Raw genomic sequence first — 20844 nt, forward strand, 5'->3', positions numbered from 1 at the left:
CATCTGGGGAGGGCCTGTGGGGAGCAGCAGAGCTGTGTTCAGATCCTGGCTTATTTGCTGTGTGACCTCAGAGAAGTTACTCGACTTCCCTGACTCTTGTATTGTCATCTGTAAAATGAGGTCCCTTCTGTACCTTGCTCAGAGGGTCATGGAGAGAGTTATGTTGGGATGCTTGTCACAGAGACAGTGCCTGTGTTTGTTGTCAGGCCTAGGCAGGATGGGAGGGAGGCAGGGCCTGGGGACGTGGGTGTGGCTCAGAAGGTCTGCCCTGGTGTCCTGGCTGGGCTGAAGCAGCAGTAAGGGTCTGGGATGGGGCAGGGGCAGATGGGGGCCTGGGGCTGCCTCGGAGACACCTCCTCCGTGGGCTACAGCACCAGCCAGGGCTGCCGCCTCTTCTTTCTGTTATTCACTAGTAATTACCCTAAATGCTACATCTGTTGTCATGGCAACATATTACCCATCCTTAGGTAAAAGCCCTGTTTGTAGGGGAGTCAGGCTGTCTCCAGCTCCCAGGGCTCCACCACTGTCCCCAACAGCCCCCACTCCGGGTTCCCCAGCTGGTCGCCCTCCCCCCTCCATCCCTCCCTCCCATTTGGGCTTTTTAGAGAGGCCACTCCTGGTTTCTGAATTTCCAGAATTTCTCTGTTGCTTTTGTTTTCTTGGTCTCACTTTGTGTCTCTGGGTCTCCCTCGCCTCATTCTCTCTCTCATCTCTCCTTCCTTCTCGCCGCCTTTTCCCTTTTCCCTGGGTCCTGAGCCTCTTTCTTATTTTCCCTGTCTCCTCTCCTCCTGTCTCTGTCTCTCTCTCCCTCCTTCTCCCCCACCATTGGGTGCAGTGGGATAGCATGAAAGTAGGTGGGGACAGGCAGGGCCTGCTGGCTGGGGTGGCTCTGCTGTGCAGGGGCTCAGGATCCTGTGGGGCTCTCTGCCATGGGGCAAGTGAGCCCAGGGTAGGCACCCCCCAAGCCTGTCTGGTGTGTGGCCAGGAATGCTTCCACCTGCTCCTGAAGAACCATGGGCCACGGGAGCTGCCTTAACCCCTTCACCCCGACCCCTGCCTGTTCCTCTCTGGAGCTCCAGCTTGGATGATCTGACTGGGGCCTTGCACACTTCTCGAGTGCTCACTACATGCTCAGCACCATCCTAAGAGCATCCACACAAGAAGCCTTGCAACAGCTCCAGGAGGTAAGTAGCATTGTTCCATTTTACAGGCCAGGAAATGAAACATCAGAGGGGTCAAGCAACTTGCTCAAGGCCACACAGCTGGTCAACAGAGGAGGCAAGACTTGAAATTCTGTTCCATAACCAATGCTCTTACCCATGGCGCTCTAATAATAATACTACTTCTTGAGTGCTCACCACGTGTCAGGCATGTGCATCTAGTCCTAGTTAGAACAGTATAGCCCTCATAGCAACCCTACTAGCTGGGCCCATGAGCATCTGTTTTACCAATGAGAGAATCGGGGCACAGAGAGGTTAAGTATCTTTCTCAAGGTCACACTGCAGTCAGGAGTATGCCAGGATTTGAACCCAGGTTTTTCTGCCTCCAGAGCCCAGACCCTTAACCCTGAGTGCTGTTGCCACTCTCTTTCTCTCCTTTGGGGAGGGGCCATAGAAGAGAGGGACAAAGACATGGGCTTCACATGCCCTTCTTCTCCCTGATTCCCTGTAAAGTCCTCTCTGGGCCCAGGCAGGGACATTTTTGAGACTCAGAGGAGGAAGCCCCATGGTGATAAGCAGTGTCCTCTTCTTTGCTGGGTCCCATACAAGCAGGGAGGGAGTTCCAGGTCACCAGGAGAGGCCCACAGATCCTATAGCTCTTTGCGTGTCTCCGCGGCAACCGCAGCACCCCACAAGCACCCCCAGGGCTCTCATCACTGGACCCGACCCCTGGGATCTGGGGAGGCAGGAGGGCTGATGTGTGGCTGGGAGCCTGAACTGAGTCATGAGCCTGTGGGGTCGCAGGCTCTCCTGGCCTGGGTCGGCCAGGAACATCCACGGCCCTCCTTGCCCTGTTGCTCCAGTCCCTGGAGAGCAGTTCCGGGCCTCGGAACACGCTGTCCCGGAGTAGGGCTGTCGGCATGATGGAGAGGCGGGTTATTTTTAACAGCCAAGACTTATGGACAGAGCCTCTTCCAGGCCAGGGGAAGAGACTTCCACGGAGAGTGAGACCACAACTCCAGGTCCTCCTACCCTCTCCCCGCCCTCCCTGCTCCTTCCTCCTTGCTCCCATGCCTGAGAGCCCCATAGGCTTCGCGGCCGGCCCTGGGGTTGGCAGGATCTTTGGGCAGAGGCGGCTGCCTCCTGGCTGTCAACTCCGAGGGAGGGCCTGGCAGCAGTGGGAGCCTCAGAAGTGGGCCCCCCTTTCTCTAGAAGCTGCAAGCCTGGGAGCTGATCAGGACTAACGTGCCACACCAGGACTGCAGGGAGCCCAGGCCCACGACTGGCCTGCTGGGTCCAGCTCCTGCCAACCCTGGACCCCCTCTCTGTCTGTGCCTCTGAGGGAAGTAGCTCATTCTCCAAGCTCCCCAGGCCCTTCTCTTCTTGAGCTGGAACCTCGGTATGGTGGAGCGTGGGCCCCATCGGGTCCCCAACTTCTTTGGACAGCTCAGAGCTCACTCCTACTGGTCCTCTCCTACTGACACCCCGTTTATTAGGTCTTCCAGGGAGCCAGGCGTGTGCTGAGCGCTGGCCTGCATTCCTTTCTCTCTGGGAGGTGTTCCCCTGCTGAGGATGGGTGGAAATGCCTTACCCACCCCCATCTGGATTCCGAATTTTTCAGTCCGTGGAATGACCCTCTCCTGCCCTCCTGTGTCCCTACGTGGGAGTGTCCTTCCAGGACTTTCAAAGGGCACACCATCACCTCTCACTAGAGCGTCATAGGATGGCAGCCTGCTGCTGGGAGTGAGCACTGGGCTGAGGGGCCAGGACCTGGCTTCTGCTCTGCTCTGCTGCCCCGTGCGCGGGGCAAGCCTCTCCTCCGCTCCTCTCTGGGCCCGAGTCTTATCACCTAGGCCGGGGCAGTGTGGGAGAAAATGCTCCCCAAGGCCCTTCTTGTCTGAGGCCCTGCTGGCTCCACTCCGGGGTTCAGGCCTGACCAGCCAGGTCAGGGAGATGCTTGCCGGATGAACGTGCCGGTTTTAACACACCCTCCACTTCTGACCTTGCCTCCTCCAAGCCTCTCTCCACTCTGCACTGGGACAGGCCTTTTTATTTTTTATTTTTCGGTTATTTTATTGAGGTCATGTTGGTTTATAACACTGTATAATTTCAGGTGTACATTATTATATATCAGTTTCTGTATAGACTGCATTGTGCTCACCGCCAATAGTCTAGTTTTTATCTGTCACCATATATACGTGCCCTTTTACCCCTTTCGCCAATGCCCCCACACCCTTTCCCTCTGGTAAGCACTAACCTGTTCTCTTTGTCCATATGTTTGTTTATCTTCCACATATGAGTGAAACCATACGGTGTTTGTCTTTGTCTGGCTTATTTTGCTTAACATCATACCCTCAAGGTCCATCCACATTGTTGCAAATGGGATGATTTTGTTTTTTTTTTTATGGCTGAGTAGTATTCCATTGTATCTATATACCACATCTTCTTTATTCACTTATTCATAGAAGGGCACTTGGGTTGCTTCCACGTCTTGGCTATTGTGAATAATGCTATAATGAACATAGGGATGCATAAGTCTCTTTGAGTTGTTGATTTCAAGTTCTTTGGATAAATACCCAGTAGTGGGATAGCTGGGTTGTATGGTATTTTGATTTTTAATTTTGTGAGAATTCTCCATAGTTTTCCATAGTGGCTGCACCAGTTTGCATTCCCACCAGCAGTATGTAAGGGTTCCCTTTTCTCCACATCCTCTCCAACGTTTGTTGTTATTTTTTTTCTTGGTGGTTATAGCCATTCTAATGAGTGTAAGGTGATACCTCATTGTAGTTTTGATTTGCATTTCCCTGATGATTAGTGATGTTGAACATCTTTTCATGTGCCTGTTGGCCATCTGTATATCTTCTTTGGAAAAAATGTCTGTTCACATCCTCTGCCCATTTTTTGATCGGGTTGTTGTTGTTCTTTTCTTTTACTATGTAACTTACTTTTTATTGAAAATAGCTTGCATTTGTGATTGATGCTTTCTGGGTTTGCCGCACGTTTTAATGTTCAAGGTTAAATTATGTTTTACATGCAAGTAGTATGAATAGTTTTCCCCATGTGGCATCACTGATTATAAAAGGATGACATACCACATGAGTTAAGTTTCTTTTTTAATTGAAAAGCTAACAAGCTGTCCTTATATTTCCCCCCAAACCATAAACTGAGTAGTAACTGGGTCTCTAGCCAACATATTCAAAGCTGAGAGGATTAAAAATGCAAAAACAAGTCCTCAGATCCAATTAAGGGAGCCCTGCTCCATACAGGCTAATCAATACCAGTGGCGCTCCTCGACTCCAGGAAGCTGGAAGACATCCTAATAACCCCACTCAGAACATTTACCTCAAGTCACCTTTTTCCAGTTTCCAACTCATGACTAAAGATAATACATTGTTAATTCTATTTCAGAAAAGTTTTTGCAAGTTGTTTTATTTACAGTGCCAACTTGTATTTAAAAGATCGCTAAACTAGGGGCCGGCCCGGTGGCGCAAGCGGTTGAGTGTGCGCGCTCCGCTGCGGCGGCCCGGGGTTTGCTGGTTCGGATCCCGGGCGCGCACCGCCGCACTGCTTGGCAAGCCATGCTGTGGCGGCGTCCCATATAAAGTGGAGGAAGATGGGCACAGATGTTAGCCCAGGGCCGTCTTCCTCAGCAAAAAAAGAGGAGGATTGGTGGATGTTAGCACAGGGCTGATCTCCTCACACACACACAAAAAAAAAAGATCGCTAAACTAAAGTTAACTGGACAATAAACTAGGCAGAAATCACTTTACAAAAAGAGAGAAAGCCCAAAATGCCACTGTCTGTAGAGAACCCGCAGTTTAGTTTTATTCAGAGCAAAGAAAAAAGAAACTTTTGATCACACTAGAAGAAACTCAGCTGTAGTTTGGAATCTGTACTCAAACTACACATGCAATGAGGGCGATATTCTGCTCATACAGTCGACTTGCTGCTGCATTTGTCTACTGTTTGTCTAGTATTAACAGTTATAAACAGAGCAGTGCAACTAGTATTTGGAACAATCCTTGCAGTGTCGCAGTGTCCGGCACAACATTTCACTTCTCTTCACACCACTGGTTCTCTGTGCGTGCCTGGGCTTCCTCTTCTCTAGTGAAGTCATTTTTGATATTGAAGGTCTTGCGAATTTCCTCAGGAGCTTTCCCCTTGATCATAGTGGCAACAGTCTTGCATGTAACATCAAGCAAACCTTTGATGTGTAATGTTTGCAGCCAGAATAAGTTCAAAAAGTGTTCCTTGGTCAACTTTCAGGGATTCTTGGTCTCAAACAGGGATATCATCTGCTCACTTTTCTTCGTTCTCATCATCCTCAGGAGGAGGAGGGTCCTCCTTGTGCTGGGTGCACCATTGAATGACCTTTTTTAATATTGCTGCATTAACATTTAGTAGAGGAACTGGGTCATCATCTCCTTTAGCCTCCATTCCCCAATCTTCCAACATGGTCTTGATAATCACAGATTGTTTGGCAATTCCCACATCAACTTCAAATATCTCTCCGTCAGAAGCCTGCAACTTAATTGAAGGCGTAGTGTTGGCTCTCAAGGAGACTGCGGGCCAGAGGTTGACGCGAGCAGGGCGGTGTCAGCACACAGAAGAGAAAGGCCGAGAACAAGGTCACTACTGGGTTGTTTGTGTTTTTGTTGTTGAGTTGTATGAGTTCTTTATGTATTTTGGAAATTAACCCCTTGTCGGATATATGATTTGCAAATATTTTCTCCCACTTGGAGGGTTGTCTTTTCATTTTGTTCATGGTTTCCTTTCCCTTGCAGAGGATTTTTAGTCTGATGTAGTCCCATTTGTTTATTTTTTATTTTGTTTCCCTTGCCTGAGTAGACATGGCATTTGAAAAAATGCTGCTAAGACCGATGTCAAAAAGTGTACTGCCTATATTTTCTTCTAGGAGTTTTATGGTTTCAAGTTTTACATTCAAGTCTTTAATCCATTTTGAGTTAATTTTTGTATATGGCGTAAGATAATCATCTACTCTCATTCTTTTGCATGTGGCTGTCCAGTTTTCCCAGCATCATTTATTGAAGAGACTTTCCTTTCTCCATTGTATGTTCTTGGCTCTTTTGTCAGAGATTAGCTGTCCATAGATGTGTGGTTTTATTTCTGGGCTTTCAATTCTGTTCCTTTGATCTGTGTGTCTGTTTTTGTGCCAGTACCATGCTGTTTTCATTACTATAGCTTTGAGGTATATTTTGAAGTCAGGGACTGTGATGCCTCCAGCTTTATTCTTTTTTCTCAAGACTGCTTTTGCTATTTGGGGTCTTTTGTTGTTCCATATAAATTTTAGGATTCTTTGTTCTATTTCCGTGAAGAGTGTCGTTTTGATTCTGATTGGGATTGCATTGAATCTGTAGGTTGCTTTTGGTAATAGGACATTTTAACTATGTTTATTCTTCCAATTCATGAGCCTGGAATATCTTTCCATTCCTTTATGTCTTCTTTGATTTCTTTCAATAACGTCTTATAGTTTTTGGTGTATAGATCTTTCACCTCCTTGGTTAAATTTATTCCTAGATATTTTATTCTTTTTGTTGTGATTGTAAATGGGATTATATTCTTGACTTCTCTTTCTGCTAGTTTGTTATTAGTGTATAGAAATGCAACTGATTTTTGTAAGTTGATTTTATACCCTGCAACTTTGCTGTAGTTGTTGATTATTTCTAACAGTTTTCTGGTAGATTCTTTAGGGTTTTCTATGTATAGAATCTGCAAACAGTGAGAGTTTCACTTCTTCCTTTCCAATTTGAGTACCTTTTACTTCTTTTTCTTGCCTAGTTGCTCTGGCCAAAACCTCTAGTACTATGTTGAATAAGAGTGGCAAGAGCAGGCACCCTTGTTTTGTTGCTGTTCTCAGAGGTATGGCTTTCAGATTTTTTACCATTAAGTATGATGTTGGCTGTGGGTTTGTCATATATGGCCTTTATTTTGTTGAGGTACTTTCCTTCTATACCCATTTTATTGAGAATTTTTATCATAAATGGATATTGGATCTTGTCAAATGCTTTTGCTGCATCTATTGAGATGATCATATGATTTTTATTCCTCATTTTGTTAACGTGGTGTATCACATTGATTGATTTGCAGATGTTGAACCATCCCTGCATCCCTGGCATAAGTCCCAGTTGATCATGGTATATGATCCTTTTAATGTATTGCTGTATTTGGTTTGCCAATATTTTGTTGAGGATTTTTGCATCTATGTTCATCAACGATATTAGTCTGTAATTTTCCTTCTTTGTGTTGTCCTTGCCTGGTTTTGGTATCAAGGTAATGTTGGCCTCATAGAATGAGTTAGGAAACGTTTCGTCTTCTTCAATTGTTTGGAATAGCTTGGGAAGGATAGATATTAAATCTTCTTTGAATGTTTGGTATAATTCTCCAGTGAAGCCATCTGGTCCTGGACTTCTGTTTTTGGGAGGTTTTGATTACTGTTTCAATCTGTTTACTTGTGATTTGTGTGTTAAGATTCTCTACTTCTTCTTGATTCAGTTTTGGGAGGTTGTATGAGTCTAAGAATTTATCCATTTCTTTTAGGTTATCCAATTTGTTGGCATATAGCTTTTCATAGTATTCTCTTACAATCCTTTGTATTTCTGTGGTATCTGTTGTAATTTCTCCTCTTTAATTTTTAAATTTTATTTATTTGAGCCTTCTCTCTTTCTTTCTTGGTGAGTCTGGCTAAGTTTTTGTCAATTTTATTTATCTTCTCAAAGAACCAGCTCTTAGTTTCATTGATCCTTTCTACTGTTTTTTTTTAGCCTCTATTTTGTTTATTTCTGCTCTAATTTTTATTATTTCCCTCCTGCTAACTTTGGGCTTTGTTTGTTCTTCTTTTTCTAGTTCTGGTAGGTGTAGGTTAAGATTACTTATTTGAGATTTTTCTTGTTTGTTGAGGTGGGCCTGTGTTGCTATAAATTTCCCTCTTAGAGCTGCTTTTGCTGCATCCTATAACAGTTGCTATGTTGTATTTTCATTTTCATTTGTCTCCAGGTATTTTTTTATTTTTCCTTTGATTTCTTCATTGATCCAATGGTTGTTCAGTAGCATGTTGTTTAGTCTCCACATACCTGTGACTTTCCCAGCTTTTTTCTTGTAGATGATTTCTAGTTTCATAGCATTGTGGTTGGAAAAGATTCTTGATATGATTTCAATATTCTTAAATTTATTGAGGCTTGCCTTGTTTCCCAACATATGGTCTATCTTTGAGAATGTTCCATGTGCACTTGAGAAGAATGTGTATTCTGCTGCTTTTGGATGGAATGTTCTGTATATACCTATTAAGTCCATCTGGTCCAGCATGTCATTTAAGTCCACTATTTTGTTGTTGATTTTCTGTCTGGATAATTATCCATTGATGTAGGTGGGGTGTTGAGGTCTCTAGAAGGGCTTTTTAAAAGATTACTCAAGTCAGACAGAGAAGCACATCCCCCTACACGTACAGCTCAATGACTGTTTACACATGTATATCCCACCCAGATCAAGGTGCGGAGAATTTGGTTCACCCCAGAAGGTCTCTTGTCCCCCTTCCCAGTCAATATTCCCCAGGGGAGAACATCATTCTTATTTCTATCACCATAGATTAATTTTGCTTGTTTTAGAACGTTCATATAAATGTAATCAAAACATATATACTCTTTTGTGTCTGGCTTCTTTTGCTCAATATACTGTCTGAGAGAGCTGTCCATGCTGTCTCAGTATTGGTTCATTCCTTCTCATTGCTGAATAGTATTCTGTTTATGGATGTACCACAATTTATTTATCCATTCCCTGTTGATGGACATGTGGATGGTTTCCAGTTTTGGGCAACTATGAATAAAACTGATATGAATGTCCATGGATATGTCTTTTGGTGGACACATGCACTCATTTCTTTTGGGTAAATATCTAGGAGTGGAATTACTGGGTCATAAATAGGCAAATATTTAGCTTTAGTGGATATTGCCAAACAGTTTTCTGAAATGATTCTACCAATTACACTTCTATCAGCAGTGTATGAGAGCTCCAGCTGCTCCACATCCTCATTAGCACTTGGTGTTATCAGTCTTTTTGCCAGCCTGGTGAGTGTGTAGTGGTATCTCCTTGGTTTAATTTGCATTTTCCTATTGACCAATGATGTTGAGCATCTTGTCATGTGCTTATTGGCCATTTGGATAACTTCTTTTGTGAAATGCCTGTTCAAGTCTTTTGCCCATTTAAAAAATTGGGTTGTTTGTCTTTTTCTTATTGGTTTATAGGAGTTCTTTGTGTACTCTGAATATAAATATTTTGTCAGAAAGTGTATTTTTTTGTTGAGATAAAATTCACATAACATAACATTAACCATTTAAAAGTGTACAATTCAGTGGCACTTAGTACGTTCACAATGTTGTGTGACCATCACCTCTATCTTGTTCCAGAATATTTCTTCACTCTGAAAGGAAACCTCATCCCCATTAAGCAGTTGTTCCCCATATTCCCCTTCTGCCAGTCCCTGACAACCCTAATCTACTCTCTGTCTCTATGGCTTTCCCTATTCTGGACATTTCATATAAATGGAATCATACAATATGTGACCCTTTGTGTCTGATATCTTTCACTTAGCATAATTTTTTCCAGGTTCATCTACGATGCAGCAGGTATCAGAATTTCATTCCTTTTTGTGGCTAATTGTTATTCCATTGTATGGATATACCACATTTTATTTGTCCATTCAGCAGGTGATGGGCATTTGAATTGTTTCCACCTTTTCTCTATCGTATATAGTACTTTTATGAACATTGGTGTACCTGTTTTCAATTATTTTGGGTATATACCTAGGAGTTGAATTGCTGGCTCATATGGTAATTCCATGTTTAGAATTTTGAGGAACTGCCAAACGATTTCTAAAGCAAACTGCACCATTTTACATTCCCACCAGTAATGTATGAAGGTTCCAATTTCTCCACATCCTCAACAACACTTTTTATTGTTTGTTTTAAAAATTCTGGCCATTCTAGTGGATGTGAAGTGGTATCTCATTGTGGTTTTGATCTGTATTTCCCTGATGACTAGTCACATTGAACATCTTTTCATATGCTTGTTGGCCATTTATATATATTCTTTGGAGAAATGCCTGTTCAGATCCTTTGTCCATTTTTTAGTTGGGCTATTTAACTTTTCGTTATTGAATTGTAAGTGTTCTTTGTATATTCCGGGAAACTAGACTCTTGTCAGATCTATATGTATTTGATTTGCAAACACTTTTCCTCATTTTGTAGGTTTTCTTTTCACTTTTTCTTTCTTTCTTGTTCTTTGATGCTCAAAAGTTTTTAAATTTTCATGAAGTCCAATTTATCTTCTGTTGCTTGTGCTTTTGGTGTCATAGCTAAGAACCCATTGCCAAATCCAAAGTCATGAATATTTATCCCTATGTTTTCTTCCAAGAGTTTTTTAGGTTTAGCCCTTACATTGGGATATTTGATCCATTTTGAGTTGATTTTTGCATGTGAGGTAGAGGACTACGTTCATTCTTTGGCATGTGGGTATCCAGTTGTCCCAGCACTGTTTGTGAAAAAGACTATTCTTTTCTCATTAAATGGTCATGGCACCCTTGTTGAAAATCAGTTAACTATAGGTATATGGGTTTATTTCTGGACTCTTAGTTCTATCCCATCAGTCTATATGGCTATCCTGTTTGGATTGTAAAAAGTATTTTTGTTCCCTGAAGAAGCTTGTCTTCTTTGCACTTGCTGTTCTCTTTGGCTGGAGTGTTCTTCCCTCCAGTTTCACGTGGCTCCTTTTTATCATTAAGATCTTCTGGAAATGTCTCCTTAGAGATCCTTCCACTTGTCACTCTGCACCACATACTCTGTTTTATTTTCTTCATAAGAATTATTGTGTTTGAATTTATGAACTCCACGAGAGCAGTTTTCTGTCCTAGTTACTGGGCATAAGGTGCCAGCACAAAACAGGCACTTAAAATATTATCGAGTGGACAGTCACTGTTCCCTACCCTGGTATGCCCTTCCTCACCTTCTGCACTGATTTAAATACTCCCCATCTTTTAAGATGCCATTCAAATGCCACCTCCTCCTTGAAGACTTCCTAGTCTGTCTTTGTCAGCGGAGCTGTTGGCTCCTCTCCTCTGTCATTGGGAGGGTCGGACAAGCCGACCTCCTGCATTTGATTGGAAGCTCCCTGAGGGCAGGGACCCAACCTCTGCAGCCCCACCTGCATCCCATAGCTCACACAGAATGGGCCCTTGCCATGGACAGGCTCTGGTCCTGACCTTGTCTGAGTAGAGAGCACTGGAGTGAAGGCGAATTTGAGTGAGGGACTTACCAGAGCTTGGTGACCATTGAGTAGAAGGATTTAAACCAAGAGACAAAGTCAAAGATGGTTTCACAGCTTTTAGCCTCAGCACCTGGGGTGATCATCATTCTAAGGTCAGAAAGTGGAAGGTAAGTGGGGGACCCGGTGTGGAGACCAACAATGAGTTCAGTTTTCCATAAGTTGATTTGGAGGCCATGGCAAGATGGACAGACAGAAGTGCCCTGAGGTGGCTGGGATCCTGGGCAATCAGAGTGGGAGATGACAGAGCTAGTTCCCAAGGACTGTGAGCCCAGGTCTGTGCCATAGGCGTGGGATCCTAACAACCCTGCAAGTTAGGCTCTATTTGCCTATTTATACACCAGGAAACTGAAGCTCAGAGAGGTGAAGCGACCTTCCCAGGGGCACCCAGCCCCTAAATTAGAGGGCCAGAATGCACACCCAGGTCTCTGACTCTGCCTGCCCTGGCAGGGCTAGTGCTACAGGGTTACCTCTGCCAGAGAACTGCCCTGGGCCTCTGCCCCTGGACGCACCAACTGAAGACAGACGAGGTGGGACAAGGCTCAGATATGGAGGAGGTGGTGAAGCCACACTTCAGACACCTGCAGAAGCTGTTTGTGAGGGAATTAGAATATCAGTAATTTTCATTTAGGCACAAGCTTGAAGATGAAACCTCGTTAGACTAAGTGGCTGAAGTGAGTAGAGATCCTAGACTAAGACAGCACTGGGCTTCCCTTTGGCCTTTTCACCTCTTTCCTGTCCTCTTCTGAAGTCCTTCCCAGCCTTCACCTTCCACTTTTCCACTGCGGGCAGAGTGCCCTGGGCCCTCTTGCGGGTAAATCTCTCAGCTGCCAGCCTTCTCTGCTTCCCTTCGGAGATTCTCTCTGGTTGCGTCTGCCAGTAGAAGGCAGACATCTGGTTTCCCAGTGTTTCTGGGCCATCAGGGAGGTGTGTGTGTGGGGAGGTTATAACATCCTTGGCTCTCCAGGCACCAGCCCACTGTGTGCAGCTCCCTTAGATGGAGGCTGGTTTCCTTAAAGTTACTGCTGCCGTCTCCCTCCTCCTGTGCAGTGGGATGGAGCCCTGAGGCCACCCATCTGCTGGTTTCTCTGCTCCCAGACCTGAGGGGGAGGCTCTGTCCACACACATTGCTGTACCCACCAAGGAGCCTGAGCTCTCCTCCCCAGGGAAGGAATGAGGGGTGGCTGGAGTGGGAGAGAACCCACAGAGGGCTGACGAAGGGGCAGGGGCAGGAGGGGAAGGGGTAGCAATTCTGGCTCTACCCCCTGTTGCTGTGTGACCTCAGGGAAGCTCCCTCCCCTCCCTGGGCAGCAGTCATCCTCTGTGGATCGGGGAAGCACAGTGCGCACAAGATTGTTTGTGAAGATAAGGTGAGACAATGCAAGTCAAACCTGAGCACAGGTTTGCCCGTGGCCAGCTCTGGGGAACGGGGGTGGTTGTTATGGCAGCCACTGTGGTTAGCTGGGAGGCCCGTGATGGGGAGTGAGGACCAGAGAGGCGAAGAGCCAGCAGCCGTGGTCAGGGTCAAGGGGCTGGGGAGAATCCTGTGCTCCCACCTCTCCTGCGAAGCCTGGAAGGGGCTGTGGAGAGGAGAGGGTGTAGAGAGGGCAGAGGAGGGAGAGGTGTTGTCACCAGGTCGTGCAGGGGCAGGAAGAGGTGTAAGGAGGTTTACAGGAGCTGGCATGTATCTGGGCACCAGGTGGCCCCTACACATCAGGAGACAGAGACACCTCCCCTTCTCCCCAGTCAATGAAGAGCTGAGACCCAGGGCCAGATTATCCACCTACCCCACAGACACTTCCCTCCTGGGGAGGGGCGCCTCCCCCCCACCAGCCTCCCCAGTGGCCACATCACACCCATCCTCCCTGTCCATCTCCACTGCAAGGCCCTGCCCTGCTGAGGCTGCTGGGAGATGGTTTCCCTGCAGGCACACTCAGTCTGGGCTAATGGCTCCTCCCTGGGCCTGAGGGATGTCCCTGGTACCTGCAATGAACAAAATGTGGTTCTTGGTCCCTCTGACCCTGGCAGCTCCCAGACGCTTGCAATAAAATTGCAGCCTCACATCTGCCCTCCCCTGCCCTCAGCTGTTCCCTGGGGTGGGGTTGGGGTGTCCTACCTAGGGCCCCTGCAGACACCATGTGGCTGAGGATGAGGAGGATGAGCCCTGGAGCAGGGGTCCAGAGACTCAGCTCTGGGTCACCAGGGACCCTGGGCCGCTCACATGACCTCCTGGCCTGGTTTCCTTACCCCTTGCCTCCTCCACATCCCACTCCTCAGCAGTCTTATCTCTTTGGAACCCAGACTTGCCCACAGCACTTCCCTGCTTACAGCCTGTCAGTGGCTCCTTGCTGCCCAAGGACAGAGTCCAGACACCTTGGCTGGAGCTGGGAACCCTCACATTCGGCCCCATAGCCCTGTGGGGGCTATTTCTTCTCCACCCCTGTGTTGGAGCTATACCGGCTGCTTGCCATGCCCCCAAGGTGTCCAGATCCTATAGGGTGTGTGGGTGGTAGTAGCCTATGCTTAAGGATGTGGGCTCAGGGCCAATTGCTCAGGGATGAGCCATCCAGTGCCCCTGACATCCTCGGTCTCCTCTTCGCCCTGAGCACCTGTTAGACCACATTTCCCAGCCTCCTTGACCTAGGGATGAGTTGGGCCAGTGGGAAAGGGACAGAAGAGACATGTGTCACTTCCACTTGGCCCAGAAAAGTCTCCCATGTGCAATCCTCCACTCAGTTTCCCGTCTGCAGCAACCTCAAAGGCAATGGGCTAAAGATGGCGGCAGCAGAGGATGAATGGAGCCTGGGTCCTGAGTCACCGCTTGGAGGAGAGCTGCCTGACTCACAGGGGACTGTGATATGAGCAAGAAATCAGTTTGTGCTAAGCCGTGGAGATTTGGGCCTTCTTCGTGATAGCAGTCCTGTAGGAGTAACTGGGCAAGTCACGTAACATAAGACTCAGTTTTCTCATCTGTGAAACGAGGCAATAATACCTAGCTCACTGAATTACAGAACGAGGTGACGTCAGGCGCCCGGCACTGAGTAAGCTCTCTGTAACCAAAACTATTTGACATTATCACTAGGCCTTTGCACGGGCCAGCGCCCGGCCTTTTCTTCCCAGCCTTCTCCATTCTGGGCCTCCTTCCAGGCCCCTGCTCTGGGGGCCTTTCTGAGCCCCCAGCTAAGGGCTTCCATGCCTGGGCTCTGCAGCCTGAGGACAGCCTCTGCTGGGCACTTTCCTGGCTGCACTATTCTCCGTTGTCTGTCTGTCTCTCCCTGGACTGGGCACCACCAGCAGCCGGTGCGGAGCTTGGCACAAAGCAGGACCCACAGATGGCTGTTTTGTTTGTAAAACGAGGCTTGTCCCACCTGTCCCTTGGCTAGGGGCACTGAGGCCTTGCGTGTGAAACTGCTTTGGAAAATGGGGAAGCCTCTTCAAGACTCACAGGGCCGGTTCTTGACCCAGAGCACCCCACCCCCTGCCCTCGCCCCGGCTCCACTCCCCCGAGTGCCGTCCACTGAAGTTCCTCTGCTTGCCTCGGCTCTGTCTGTCTCTGAGGCCTAAGGACAGCAGTTGCCAAGGCAACTGGCCCCAAGCAGAACTCAGGTGAGGCCTGTAATCGGGCCAGGGCCCTGCCCTCTTCCCCAGCCCAGCCATGCTCCAGCCCTGGCCAGCTGGCCAGATGTGGCTAAGAACAGCCGAATTTGATGAACAGAGGCCACCAGACTGCTTGGGGGCTCTCACAACCAGAGCCCGGCCATAAGCCAGCCCAGGGGCTCCTAGGACAGCGGCCGTGCTTGGCCCTCCCTCACTTCCTTCATCTCCTGGCTCTCTCCTTTCTCCCATGTGCAGGGGGTCAGGAGTGTGGGTGAGAGGGGTGTGGCCAGCCTCCTTTGTCCCTGTGAAGTATGGGGTGGGGGTGAGGGCCCCAAGGGCTTGTAGGGAGCCACCCCCTGGAGGCACGGGGTTGGGGGAGGGGAGAGAGGTGGGAACTTGGCCGAGGTGAGGAGAACCTCTGCCCACCGGGCCCCAGGGTTCTGGTTCAGTTGTGACCTGGCCTGTGAAAGGACAGGAGGAGAGCTCTGCTGAGTGGGCACTGGGCCAGGCCCGGCATGGCTGGAGAAGATGCCCAGCCAGTCCCTCCACGCCACTGCCCCTGTTGCCAGGTGAGTCTGGGAGGGGGAGCCCCCGCCTGGGGCAGTGGGGACATGGGGTGGACCACAAGCCTACATTTCCCACCCGCATTTCCTCCTCGCCCCTTCACTGATGCTTCGGTGACAGGTAGAGCCAGAGTGGAGGGGCAAGGACACAGAATGAGCCACCAGGGTCTTTGTCCAGGAGACGTTCTCAGTTTGGTACGGGGCAACGGTTCACCCCAGATGGAGCCCCAGTTTCTCCTAGGGGGCTAATCCAGCTGGGTGAGGCTGCTCTGCAGGGTGTGCAGGCAGGATTCGCCCACCAGAGCTCACTGTGGTCTGAGGGAGCTGCTCCCTCGGGGAGCCCTGCTCATGGGGGACCCTGTCTTTGAGGCAGCCCGGGAAGTGGCCATGAGCCACCTGGCTTCCTTGCCCCCAAGTCCACCTGCCCCAGTGGGCAGCTACGGTAACCTGTCCCACAGATCGCTCACCGAGGAACCGATTTCCAACCTGCAGTCACACAAACATGGTTACAGTGACATTGATGGGCTTCTAAATAGAAGAGGGAGACGTGCTCGGTGTCCCCATCACCCCAGCTCCACTCTGTCCCTGTTCCTCTCTGGTAACATTTAAGTGGCCCACAGCCCACTGTTCTCACTCAGTTCCGTGTCCTGCTTTTCCACCAAATGTGACAGCAGCGGCATTTCCCCCGTCAGAGTGTTTCCCGGCACCGTTTTAAAGGGCACAACTGCAGTTTATGTAACTGTTCTCTTGTTGTTGGAAACTTAAGTGGCTTCCAGTTTTACAGCACTGCAGAAAATGCTGCGCTGAATATTTTTGAGCACAGAGCTTTCTCCTGCATGAGGACAGCTCTCCAGGCAAGATTTCCAGAACTGGGGCCGCCGGCTCAAAGGGCTCGGCCGTTTTGAGTCATCGCACATCAGCAGGGAGACAGGCCCTCAGAAATGACCTGGTCCTTCCGTCTTGAGATGAGGAGATGAGGTCCAGGGAGGGGAGGTGCCTGGTGAGGGTGACCCGGCAGGTGTGTGGTGCTGCTGGGGTCTGAACCCAGAATCTGCTGCTCCTTCCTCTCCTTGAAGCCTTGTGGCTTGGGAAAGAGGAGTGAGCTGCTGCAAATGCTCCTCCAAGGAGATTTTTTAAAAAATGTCTTCAATGAGATATAGTCTGCATACCATATAATTCACTCATTTAAAGTACACACTTCAATGGCATTCACAGAGTTGTGCGATCACCACCACAAACAATATTAGAACATTTTCATCACCAACAAAAGAAACCCTGTACACTTTATCTGTCATCTCCTAACCTCCCACTCCACTTCCTACTCCTAGCCCCTGGCAACCACTAATCTACTTTCTGTCTCTATGAATTTGCCTATTCTGGACATTTCATATAAATGGAGTCATACAACATGTGGCCTTTTGTGCCTGGCTTCCTTCACTTAGCATAATGTTGTCAAGGGTCATCCGTGTTGTACGAGGTGTCAGTACTTCATTTCCTTTTATGGCTGAATGATATTCTGTTGTGTGGATATACCGCCTTTTATTTCTCCATTCATCAGTTGCTGAACATTTGGGTTGCTTTTACCTTTTGGCTATTATGAATAATGCTGCCATGAACATGTGCAAGTTTTTGGGGGGCCATACGTTTTCATTTCTTTTGGGTATATACCCAGGAGTGGAATTGCTGGGTCATATGTTGTAGCTCTACATTTAACATTTTGAGAAACTGCCAGACTGTTTTTCAAAGTACTGCACCATTTTACATTCCCACCAGTCGCGTGTGAGGGTTCCAATTCTTCCACATCCTTGCCAACCCTTGTTATCACCTAGTTTTTTATTCTAGCCATACTAATGGGTGCGATTTGGTATCCTATTGTGGTTTTGATTTGCATGTCCCTGGTGGCTAATGATATTGAGCATCTTTTCATGGGCTTAGTGCCCATTTGTATGTCTTCTTTGGAGAAACGTCAATTCAGAACCTTTGCCCATGTTTTAACTGGGTTATTTGTCTTTTTGTTATTGAGTTGTAAGTGTTCTTACATACTCTAGGTAAAAGTCTCATCAGATAAATGATTTGCAAATATTTTCTCCCACTCAGTGGATTGTCTTTTCACTTTCTTGATAATGTCTTTTCAAGCAAAAACGTTTTTAATTTTCGAGAGGGCACACAGCAGCTGTGGACTTCTCTCTGTGAGGAAGGACAGAGGCAGAGTTAAGGGAAGGGCTCTGTTTGCTTGTCTGAGTTGAAAAGAGCAGGCCTGCTTGAGATGAGGAGAAAGGCATCCACGGAGAAATGGAGGGCAAGAGAGACAGGAGATAGCTCATGGGGAAGGCAGAGTGGTTAGGACCAGAGGACAGAGGGCCAAGGCCTCCCCAGGTGCTGGGTAGACCACTGGCAGGGCTTCCTCTCCTTATGTGCTGGCCCACCTCCCTCTCCCTTCACTCGGCTCCACTTCCAATGAACCCTCCCCTCCACAGCCTGCAGGGAAGTGCCAGGAAGCTGCCTCTCATGGCTTCATTTCCCTGGAGTGTGGGTGGAGGGCAGAAGTACCTCCAGGGAAGGTACAAGACAGGTAGGGACTCAGCTGCAGAGCTCTGGGAGCAGCTGCACCAAACATGCAGAATCCAGCACTAAGTATGGGTTAATTTGGCAGTCTGTTTACTCATTCATTCATTTATTCACTCATTCATCTGTTCATCATTCCCTAGATGAGCAGCCCTGTGCACTGGACCCTGTGCTGGCATGAGGCCCTTGAGGAGCCATGGTCTGGTGGGGACACAGGCCTGTAACCAAACCCTGGCCACATAGTGTGATGCTGCTGGAAACCGGGGTGGCTCATGGCCACATCCCAGAGAGGAGAGACCAAACAACAGGAGAGGAGGAGGGCACCAGAATCTCCTTGGAAATCTATACACTTGCTGACAGTGAAATTAAGAAAACAATTCCACTTACGATAGCATCAAAGGATAAAATACTTAGGAATAAATGTAACAAAAGAAGTGAAGAACTTATACTCTGAAAACTACAAAACACTGCTGAAAGAATTTAAAGAAGATCTAAATAAATGAAAAGACATCCCATGTTCATGGATCAGAAGATTTAATATTGTTAACATGGCAATACTCCCCAAATTGACCTACAGACTCAATGCAATCTCCATCAGAATTACAGCTGGCTTCTCCAAAAAATTGAAAAGCTGATCCTGATATTCATATGGAAATGTAAGGGCCCCAGAATAGCCAACACAATACTGAAAAAGAACAAAGTTGGAGGATTTCTGATTTCAGAACTTACTGCAAAGTGACATTAACTAAGACCGTGTGGTACTGCCATAAGGTTACATTCTGATCAAAGCAATAGAATTTAGAATCTAGAAATAAACTCTCATATTTACAGCCAGTTGATTTTTGACAAGGGTGCCAGGACAACTCAAAAATAGTCTTTCCAACGCATGCTGTTGCGACACTGAATATTTATATGCAAAAGAATGAATTTGGATCCCTACCTCATGCCACATATGAAATTAACTCAAAATGGATCAAAGATTTTAAAGTAAGAGCTAAAATGACAAAACTCTTACAAGAAAACAGAAATAAATCTCATGACATTGGATTAGGCAATGATTTCTTAGGTACAACACTGAGAACACAAGCAACCAAAGAAAAAAATGGATATATTGGACTTCTTCAAGATTAAAAAGTTTGTGCTTCAAAAGACCCCCATCAGGAAAGTGAAAAGACAACCTAAGAACCCAGAGGGAGGTGGACACCCAGAGGCCCCCTGTGACATCCTGCACACTCGTGAGAGATGGCCTTGAAGGTGGCCTTGGGAAACCTGATTAGTGACACCATGTACAATTCATTAGCTCAAAACAGAGTGAGGCTCAGGAACAGCACAGGTAACAATGGGGCAGAGGGCGGTTTCTCCCGAGAGTCCTCGGCGGGCACTCTGTGATGTGGGAAGCAATATCCTCAACAACGCCCACACCTGCCATGTGGCATCACCCAGGCTTCAGGAGCACATCCCTGCCCTTGGGGTCTAGAAAAGATCACCATGAACCTCAAATCCCATGGTCTGTGGGGGCCTGAAGCCCTCTTGGAGGTCTTTGTTACTACCAGGGCAGAGCTCATGAACCCCCATTCTTCCCAATTTGGCTCCCACACTGGTGTCTGGTCCACACCACAGCTACCCTCTGCAGGTGCCTAAAAAGTCCCCTCACACAAAGCATCATGGGAACAGTGGATGCTTCTGAGCAGCTGATTGTCCTGAGGAGGTGTCTCACCAGACCCTACAGAGCAAATAACTTTAAAACGACGTTTGGACAACCCCAGATTTGCCCATGGGACTCTTCACTTGGCCTCCCCCCATAGCAGCTCAGCTCATACCCCCGCTGTCTCCTTCCTTCCTTCTCCCTCATTCTCACCTTCTCTTTGGAGACACCACCACAGCCTCTCCTGTCTCCTCATCCTAAGCCTGCCTTCTTTCAAACTTCAGCTCCTGCCTCGGCAGGTAGCAAAGACTTTTTCAAACAGGTGTGTCCTTTCTCCTCTCATCACACGAGCTGGTGAGAGTGTAGACTGGTGTGGTCACTCTGGGAGCAATCTGCCAGCCCCCAGGATATTAACTATTCATATCTCCACAAGCCACCATTCCACTGCTGGGTATTTCTCCCAGGAAGCTGCCACAAAGGTCTGCAGGAATCTGCACGAGGATGTTTCTTGTAGCGTTATTTATGGCAGTGAAGAGTAGGATTAAATTAGTGGTCCAACATTTGGAGAATGGATAAGTGGGAGCCACACAGCTGTCAGGAGCCACGAACAAGGTGACACGCAGTCACCGGGAGATTCTAAAAATACAGTGCTGAGTAAAACCGTGTGATGGATAGAGGCTCTACCATGAACCCACTCCTGTAAACTGAAAATACAAGCACACGTGAATCATACTAGATGGTTCTAAGGATACATGGGTATTTTAGGACAGCCATGGAAGGATAGGAGGAGGAAGGGGGATGAAGGGAAAATGGAAATAAATCTTATGAGTGACACCTCACAGGGCCTGCAGGTGAGGGTGGGCCGTGAATGGAGGCATGTGCCTACCTCGGGCACTCAGAATGGAGGAGGCTGGAGTGGGGAGGGCACTGTGGCTGCAGAGAGACGGAGAGCTGCAGCAGGGCTGAGAAACAGTCACATGTG

General features: G+C 47.6%; 1 pseudogene; it reads right to left on the reverse strand.

The window, feature by feature from the left end:
- Positions 1-5212: 5212 nt before the first annotated feature.
- Positions 5213-20844, reverse strand: part of LOC131399969 (S-phase kinase-associated protein 1-like) — a 61218-nt pseudogene continuing 45586 nt past the window's right edge.

The sequence above is a fragment of the Diceros bicornis genome, chromosome 40, assembly GCF_020826845.1.
Source record: "Diceros bicornis minor isolate mBicDic1 chromosome 40, mDicBic1.mat.cur, whole genome shotgun sequence".
Classification (NCBI taxonomy): domain Eukaryota; kingdom Metazoa; phylum Chordata; class Mammalia; order Perissodactyla; family Rhinocerotidae; genus Diceros; species Diceros bicornis.